Source organism: Capsicum annuum, unplaced genomic scaffold (genome assembly GCF_002878395.1).
Source record: "Capsicum annuum cultivar UCD-10X-F1 unplaced genomic scaffold, UCD10Xv1.1 ctg58252, whole genome shotgun sequence".
Taxonomy (NCBI): domain Eukaryota; kingdom Viridiplantae; phylum Streptophyta; class Magnoliopsida; order Solanales; family Solanaceae; genus Capsicum; species Capsicum annuum.
This window is the reverse complement of record NW_025866846.1, coordinates 1-9,745: the sequence shown is the minus strand read 5'-3', so window position 1 is coordinate 9,745 and position 9,745 is coordinate 1. Positions and strand designations below refer to the sequence as shown.

At 42.8% G+C, this 9,745-nt stretch overlaps 1 pseudogene; it reads right to left on the bottom strand.

Annotated features, from left to right (window-relative positions):
* Positions 1-1,098: 1,098 nt before the first annotated feature.
* On the bottom strand, positions 1,099-3,895 carry LOC124893375 (annotated as a pseudogene).
* Between the last annotated feature and the right edge of the window lie 5,850 nt (positions 3,896-9,745).

The window sequence follows — 9,745 nt, the reverse complement described above, 5'->3', positions numbered from 1 at the left end:
AAAATTTGAAGAATTTGAAGAAAATTCATTTGTATGGTTAACTACTAGCAATTTAAAGAAGAGCAAACATAATTTGTCTCACAACTATACGAATTTAAGCATGAAAGAATTTGTCTTATAGCAACTTTTGTTGGCCATCATTGTCAAAATCAATACACCCTTGTGGTGGGGCCCTTCCCCGGACCCTGCGCATAGCGGGAGCTTTAGTGCACCGAGCTGACCTTTTCATTGTCAAAATCAACAGAAAAAACTTCACTCCATTTTTTGTAATTAGCAAGTTCAATTCCTTAACAATCATTCTACAACAAATTAGCTTACGGTCTATGGTTGGGAACAACAATTCAAATGTTGAGAGACGAACATTATAATGACATACGTTGAACTTTAAACTTCTTTTGGGCCGATGGTCTACCGAAAACAAGCTCTCTACCCTACCTTACCTCCTTAGAACCACTTGTGGAATCAGGAATCACACTAGATATGTTGTTGAATATTCATATCTTTTTATGCTACAGAAAATCAAACTATTTTCAATTTGACTAGAAATCCTTCAAATTATATTTAGATTTTGTGCTATATAAAGAGTTAACGGTTTAAAGAAACACCTATAGCATCTCGGTTTTTTGAGTTTCATACCTGAACTATCAGGTGTGAGAGTTTCTAACTAAGGCCAGCGATTTATCAAAACACACTTCAACTACCAGTTGTTCGTTCCCTTTTCCTACTTGAAATAACACCATGTTCAGCTAGGAAAAAAGAATAACTGATAGCTGCAGTATGTTAAGATAAATAGTTGACGGTACTTCAGGTGAGGCACTAGAAAAACAGGTATTCTTTACATACATACCGAGTAACTTAAAGCCACAACAATCAACATAAAGATGATCACAAAATTAGAAGTGTATCCCAACAATCAAAAAGACAAAAGGGAAAAAACGGACAACCCGATGCACTAAGCTCCCCTATGTAACACAGTCCTTTACCCTGCATTTCTACAAGAGGCTGTGACCACAACTCAAAACCATGACCTCGTGATCACATGACTACAACTTTACCAGTTATTCAAATTTGACAGAAATACGAAAAGAATGAACTCACCTGAACATCCTGGTCATTAACATCAGGATGATCAGCAATCAAAAACAAAAACCTGGACGAATCCAAGTTCGTACCCAACCCAATAACCCGATTCGCCGAAAATCCGGACAACTTCCAAGCAACATAGGTCAAAACATCCACCGGATTTGATACAATCAACAATATACACTCCGGTGAATACTTCACCGGCTTTGGCACAATACCTGTTAGGATCAAAATAATCAATGCGTCATGCGAAAGCTAATAATTGCAAACTATAACCACGATAAATCAAATGACAAAGAAGACATAGTAAAAAATGTTATTTCCTTCTACAGGTACGTAGAATCTGTATATGCAGAACAACAACTTCAACTAGAGTTCAAGTATAAAAAAGAACACAATGAAGTATATCAAATACCATCAACACAAGATCAAAATGACCTTTCCAAGAGGTGTATTTTTTTTTCCAGAAAATAAATGAAACAGAAATGAATAAGGCCAAGTCGTCCGAATTCACGGAGTTTCCTTAAGGAAACAATTCCCCCCACTGTACCCGAGGTTATGGAATTTTTCCTCCCAGGATAAAATGGCCTTCAATCCAAATATAACGGTACCTCAAATATTTGGATTCGTCGAACGCACTCAGCAGTTTGAATGATCACACAATTTTTGAAAACAAGAAGAGTATTTTTTTTATTTTGAAATTTCGTATCAAAACCTGTGGATGAAAACAAGTTTATATAGCCATAACATGCCTCTTCTGAAAAGAGGCAATGGTCTCCAAAGGTTACACCTTTGCTGTAAGTTCATGTTTGTTCATCAAAGATTGCATGTTTTCCTGAACAGTCATCTCATTTCAAGAATTAGTGTGTCACTTCATTGAAGGATTACATACTTCTAAAGCATCATTTCGAACCATTGCAACCTTCTGTAGCCTCAGTTCAGAACAATGTATCATTTCTGAAGCACCAGTTCCAAAACAATGCATCAGTTCACTTGAAACAGTGCAACTGTTACTGTATGTATATATAAATAGAGCTCCGAAACACTGCAGAAAAATTTTACTGCATTTTTCCTAGGCATTCTTCGTAATTCAAATAAAGTTTGTCCAAAAAGATAGATCTCATCAATTGATCATTTGACAAATCCGAATCCGAATCCGAGCGAGCGATGACAACTGCGCGAGGCATCTATTATTTCTTGCCTCACTTTCCATGTGGAGTAAGTGTTCTTCATTGTAAACACTTTCAAGTTCTCTTCTTCCACCAATATGGGAGAAAGAGTAAACTTTCTAATTTGGGAGTACACTTTCCATTTTAGTGTCTCCTTCCCCTCCACCATTTTATTCTCCATTTTTCCATTCACACTTCTTTCATATACTATGAACCCAACAAAAAATGCCTAATAATTTGATATGATTCAATCAATCTATCTATATATGAAAAGCTAATATAAAAGAAAATATTAAGACCACCGAAAAGGGAGAATAATAATCTCACCCTAAACAAAATTCTATAAACAACTATATAATTTAATATGGTTTGATCGATCGATCTACTTATAAAAAAACTAATATAAGAAAAAATATCAAAACTATAGAAAGAATAACAATCTCATCCTAAACAAAACTCTCTGAACGACTATATTATGGAGGTTATTTTTGCACACCTCGACTAAATCCACTATATATGACACCTCCCACCAATACTTCCACCGGCAACAGATATCAAGTAATTCAAATAAGATGAAAACTCAGTATCTTTATACATTGCTAAATTCCTCAGAAGCAAATTCAACCTAGGGAGAAAAGCAGCAGCATGCTGGAGATCCAGCATCTTGCCCCGTAACTTATCAGGTTTCGCGTCGACGACTACTAGCTCGTCGACGAGATCCTGAGTCAGGATTGTTTGGGCAATGGCATTGCCAACATTGCCCACAACATTCACAGAGATCTGTGTGGTGATTGGATGGTGATTGTGGATGTGTGTTGGAGAGAGGGGCGGAACTACCCTTGAGATACAGAAAATTATACCATATATATATGGTTAAAATTATTTTTTCTCCATATATAGTAAATGTTGAACTCCCTTCGGCTAGTTTGTATGTTCACTTATGAATCCCCTTGGTGAAAATTCTGACTCCGCCACTGGTTAGAGATCGATCTACTTAAAACTAATATAAAGTACAATAATAAACGACTACAGTATGAATGTTATTTTTTCCTTTTTGATAATCATCGTGTCTAGGCTAGCTTTTGTGCACCTGAATAAATTCCACGACATACTTGTCACCTCCCACCCAAAAAAACAATCAGATAACACTTACAGATTGATCTACTTAAAACTAATATAAAGTACAATAAATAAACGACTACTTTATGGATGTTATTTTTGTCTTTTTGATAACCGTAGTGTCAAGGCTAGCTTTTGTGTACTTGAACAAATTTCACGAGATACTTGTCACCTCCCACCCACAAAAAAAAATCAGATAACACTTATAGATTGATCTACTTAAAACTAATATAAAGTACAATAATAAATGACGACATTATGGATGTTATTTTTTTTCTTTTTGATAACCGTGGTGTCCAGGATAGTTTTTGTGTACCTGAACAAATTTCACGAGATACTTGTCACCTCCCACCCACAAAAAAAATCAGATAACACTTATAGATTGATCTACTTAAAACTAATATAAAGTACAATAATAAATGACTACATTATGGATGTTTATTTTTTTCTTTTTGATAATCGTGGTATCTAGGCTAGCTTTTGTGTACCTGAACAAATTTCACGAGATACTTGTTACCTTCCATCCGAAGAAAAAAATCAGATAACACTTATAGATTGATCTACTTAAAACTAATATAAAGTACAATAATAAACGACTACATTATGGTTGTTCTTTTTTTCTTTTTGATAACCGTGGTGTCTAGGCTAGCTTTTGTGTACCTGAAAAAATTTCGCGAGATACTTGTCACCTCCCACCCTAAGAAAAAAAATCAGATAATACTTATAGATTGATCTACTTAAAACTAATATAAAGTACAATAATAAACGACTACATTATGGATGCTATTTTTTTTCTTTTTGATAACTGTGGTGTCTAAGTTGGCTTTTGTGCACCTGGACAAACTTCACGAGATACTTGTCACCTCCCATCAAAAAAAAATTAGATAATACTCAAAACTGTGGGCTATAGCACACCGATTTGGTCCGAAAATGCCCTGTTCACGCCGTTTTGCCCGTTTGACCACCCAAATGGCCTCGAAGAAATAAACGAACCACACTGGGACGATCCCCAATCTCCCTGGCATGCCCCATTCGATTTTTAACCCACGGCAGCCCCGGACCCACCCCTAAAACTGTGGGCTATATCACACTGATTTTGCCTGAAAATGCCCCGTTCCCGCCGTTTTGTCCGTTTGACCACCCAAATGGCCTCGAATAAATAAACGAACCACACTGGAACGATCCTCAACCTCCCAGGCACGCCTCGGTCGATTTTCAGCCTACAGCACCCCAGGACCCCAATCCCACCCACAATATCATGGGCTATAGCACACTGATTTGGGTCAAAAATGCCCCGTTCGCGCCGTTTTGCCCGTTTGACCATCCAAATGGCCTCGAATAAATAAATGGACCACACTAGGACGATCCCCAACCTCCTTGGCATGCCCCGATTAATTTTCGGCCCACGGCACCTTCTTATTACGGGCCCACCCTCGAAACCGGGTGCTATAGCATACCAATTTTGCCCGAAAATGCCTTATTCGCACCATTTTGCCTGTTTGACCACCCATATGGACTTGAATAAATAAACGGACCACATTGGGACGATCCCCAACCTCCTTGGCATGCCACGATCAATTTTTGGCCCACGACACCCTCGAACCTCGAGCCCACCCCTAAAACTAGGATTGTGCAAAAATCGAACCGACCGATAAACTGAACCGATAAAAATGTTATTGGGTTATTGATATTAGGTTATCGGGTTAACGATTTTTTATTGGTTTTATTATAAATTTTATTGGGTAAACGGTTCAGTATCGGTTTTAGCTTATTGGATTATCGGTTAAACCGATAACCCAATTAAGATACACTAAGTTATTGTTTTATCCCTATTTATGTTATATATTTAAATCTCTCTCTCCTAATCTATCTATATATATGTGTGTGTGTATAGATTATATGCACTACTAATTCATAATTCAGTGATTCACAAAGTATTATCCTATTCAGGGCAACAAAGATACAATATAAAGTTTCGCTATTATGGTAATAAAAAGCTTGAAGAATTTATAGCTTCCAACAATTAGGATTCAATTTTTTTCCTAACTAACATTCAGTTTAAGTTTGAAAATTCTTGTAAACTAAAATGCATTGCGTAGGTTTTGCCGATAATTAAGATTTTATTTTTTTATGTTAGTTGTTACTATTTCTATTTTATAAGTATTTTCTTATTGGTTAAACCAAAAACCAAACCGTTTAGGACCAAAAACCGATAAACCAAAACCGATAAAAAAAATATTATTGGTTGGTTATTGGTTTTACATATTTAAAAACTGAAAATCGATAAACCGAATCAATAACACATAAAACTGAACCGAACCGACCGATGCACATCCCTACCCAAAACTGTGGGCTATAGCACACCACTTGGCCCGAAAAGGCCCCGTTCATGCCGATTCGCCCGTTGGACCACCCAAATGGCCTCAAATAAATAAACGAACCATATTGGGATGAACCCTAACCTCCCCGACACGCCCCGATCAATTTTTAGTCCACGAGAACCCCGGGCCCACCCCCAAAACCATGGACTATGCCCCGTTCGCATTGTTTTACCCGTTTGACCACCTAAATGGCCTCGAATAAATAAACGGACTACACTGCGATGATCCCTAACTTTCCTGGCACGCCTCGATCGATTTTTGGCCCATGGTACCCCGAACCCCGAGCCCACCCCCAAAATCATGGGCTATAGCACACCAATTTGGCCTGAAAAAGCCCCATTCGCGCCGTTTGACCACCCAAATGGCCTCAAATAAATAAATGGACCACACTGAGACGACCCCCAACCTCCCTGGCATGCCCCGATTGAATTTCGACCCACGGTACCCCCGGACCCCGAGCCCACCCCCAAAATTATGGGCTATAGCACACCAATTTGGCCTGAAAAAGCCCCATTCGCGCCGTTTGACCACCCAAATGGCCTCAAATAAATAAATGGATCACACTAGGACGATCCCCAACCTCCCTGGCACGCCCCGATCAAATTTTGGCCTACGGAACCCCCGGACTCCTGGCCACCCCCAAAACTGTGGGCTATAGCAGAACGATTTGGCTCTAAAATTCCCTATTCGCGTCATTTTGCCCGTTTGACCACTCAAATAGCCTCGAATAAATAAACGAACCATACTGGGATGATCCTTAACGTCCCTGGCACGCCCTGGTTGATTTTTAGCACACGGCACCCTCGGGCCCACCCCCAAAATCGTGGGCTATAGTATACCAATTTGGCCCGAAAATACCCCGTTCGTGCCGTTTCGCCCGTTCAACCACCTTAATGGCCTCGAATAAATAAATGGACCATACTGAGACGATCCTCATCCTCCTTGGCACGCCTCGATCGATTTTAGACCCACGACACCCCTTGATCCCAGGCCCACCACCGAAACTGTGGGCTATAGCACACTATTTGGCCCGAAAATGCCCCATTTACATCGTGTCACTCGTTTGACCACCCAAATGGCCTCGAATAAATAAACGGACTACACTGGGATGATGCCCAACCTCCCTGGCACGCCCCGGTCGATTTTTGGCCCACGGCACCGCCGGACCCCAGGCCTACCTCCAAAATCATGGGCTATAGCACAACAAACTATCCGGAAAGGCCTCATTCGCACTGTTTTGCCCGTTTGACCACTCAAATGGCCTCGAATAAATAACGGACCACACTAGGATGATCTCCAACCTCTCTGGCAAGCCCCAATAAATTTCTAGCCCACGGCACCCTCGGACCTCGGGCCCACCACCAAAACCGTGGGCTATAGCACACCAATTTGGCCCGAAAATGCCCTGTTCGCGTCGTTTCGCCTATTTGACCACCTAAATTGCCTCGAATAAATAAACAGACCATACTGGGATGATCCTTAACCTCCCTGGCATGCCCCGATCTATTTTTGGCCCACGGCACCCTTGGACCCTGGGCCCATCCCCGAAATTGTGTGCTATAACACACCAATTTTTCCCGAAAATACCTCGTTTGCGCCGTTTCTCCTGTTTGACCATCCAAATGGCCTCGAATAAATAAACGGACCACACTGGGACAATCCCTAACCTCCCTGGCACGCCCTGATCAATTTTTGGCACACGGCACCCCCGAGTCCACACCAGAAACCGTGGGCTATAGCATACCAATTTGGCCTAAAAATGCCCCGTTCGCGCCGTTTTGCCCGTTTGACCACCCAAATGGATTTGAATAAATAAACAGACCATAATAGGATGATCCCCAACTTCCCTGGCATGCCCCGATCGATTTTCGGCCCACAGCTCCCCTAAACCCCATGCCCACCCCCGAAACTGTGGGCTATAGCATACTGATTTGGCTCGAAAAATCCCCGTTCACGCCGTTTCTCCTGTTTGACAACCCAAATGGCCTTGAATAAATAAACGAACCACACTAGGACAATCCCCAACCTCCCTGGCATGCCCCGATCTATTTTTGGCCTACGGGATCCCCGGACCCCGGGTCCACCCCCAAAACCATGGGCTATAGCACACCAATTTGGCCCAAAAATGTCCTATTCGCGCTGTTTCACCCGTTTGACCACCCAAATGGCCTCAAATAAATAAATGGACCACACAGGGATGATACCCAATCTCCCTGGCATGCTTCGATCGATTTTAAGCCCACGGTACCCCCGGACCATGGGACCATCCCCAAACCGTATGATATTGCACACTGATCTAGCCAAAAAATGCCCCGTTCGTGTTGTTTATCCTATTTGACCACCCAAATGGCCTCGAATAAATTAACAAACTACACTGGGACGATCCCCAACCTCCCTGACACGCCCCTGTTGATTTTCTCCCCATGTTACCCCCGGACCCCGGGCCCACCCCCGAAACTGTAGGCTATAGCACACCGATTTAGCTCAAAAATACCCCGTTCACATCGTTTTGCCCGTTTGATCACCAAAATAAACTCGAAAAAATAAACGAGACATATTGGGACGATCCCCAATCTCCCTGGCGTGCCCCAGTCAATTTTTGGACCACGGTACCCCTGGACCCCGGGCCACCCCCGATACCGTGGGCTATAGCACACTGATTTAGCTCGAAAATACCTAGTTCGGGCCATTTTGCCCATTTAACTACCCAAATTTCCTCGAATAAATAAAAATACCACGTTGAACGATCCCCAACCTCCCTGCATGCTCCAATTAATTTTTGGCCCACAGCACACCCGGTCCAACCCCCAAAACCATGGGCTATAGCGATTTGGCCCAAAAATGCCCCATTCGCGCCGTTTTTCCCATTTGACCACCCAAATGACCTCAAATAAATAAACCGACCACAATAGGACGATCCCCAACCTCGTTGGCATGCCCTGATTTATTTTTGACCCACGACACCCCCGGACCCCATCCCAACCATAAAATCATGGGCTATAGCTCACCGATTTGGCTAAAAAATGCCCCGTTCGCGTCGTTTCGCCCATTTGACCACCAAAGGGCTCGAATAAATAAACGAACCACACTGGGATGATCCCCAACCTCTCTGGCATAAATTTTCAGCCCGCGGTACATCAAACCACGGGTCCACCCCCGAAACTGTGGGTTATAGCACACTGATTTAGCTTGAAAATGCCTCGTTGGTGCCGTTTCGCCCATTTGACCACTCAAATGGCCTTGAATAAAAAAAAAACCACACTGGGATAATCCCCAACCTCCCTAGCACGCCCCGATCAATTTTTGGCTCACGACATTGCCGGACCCTGGGCCCACCCCAAAACCGTGGGCTATAGCACACTACTTGGCTCGAAAATGCCCCGTTTGTGCCGTTTCGTCCGTTTGGGATGATCCTCAACCTCCTTAACACGCCCCGATATATTTTCGACCCACGAAAACCCTGTACCCTGGGGCTACCCCTAAAACCGTGGGATATAGCACATCGATTTGGATCAAAAAATGCCCCGTTCGCGCTGTTTCGCCCATTTAATTGCCTTAATGGCCTCGAATAAATAAACGGACCACACTGGAACGATCTCCAACCTTCTTGGCATGCTCCGATCGATTTTTGGCCTACGACACCCCCGAACCCCAGGCCCATCCCTGAACCGTGGGCTATAGCACTCCGATTTGGCCAGAAAATATCCCGTTCATGCTGTTTTGCCCGTTTGACCACCCAAATGGCCTCTAATAAATAAACGGACCACACTGGAATGATCCCTAACCTTCCTGGCATGCCCCGATCAATTTTTGGCCCACGGCACCCTCGGACCCCAGGCCAACCCCCAAAACCGTGGGCTATAGCACACCGATTTGGCCCCAAAATCCCTGGCACGCCCCGATAGATTTTTATTCCACGGCACCCCCAGGCCCACCCCCGAAGCCATGGGCTATAGCACACCATTTGGCCTAAAAATGCCCCGTTAACGCCAT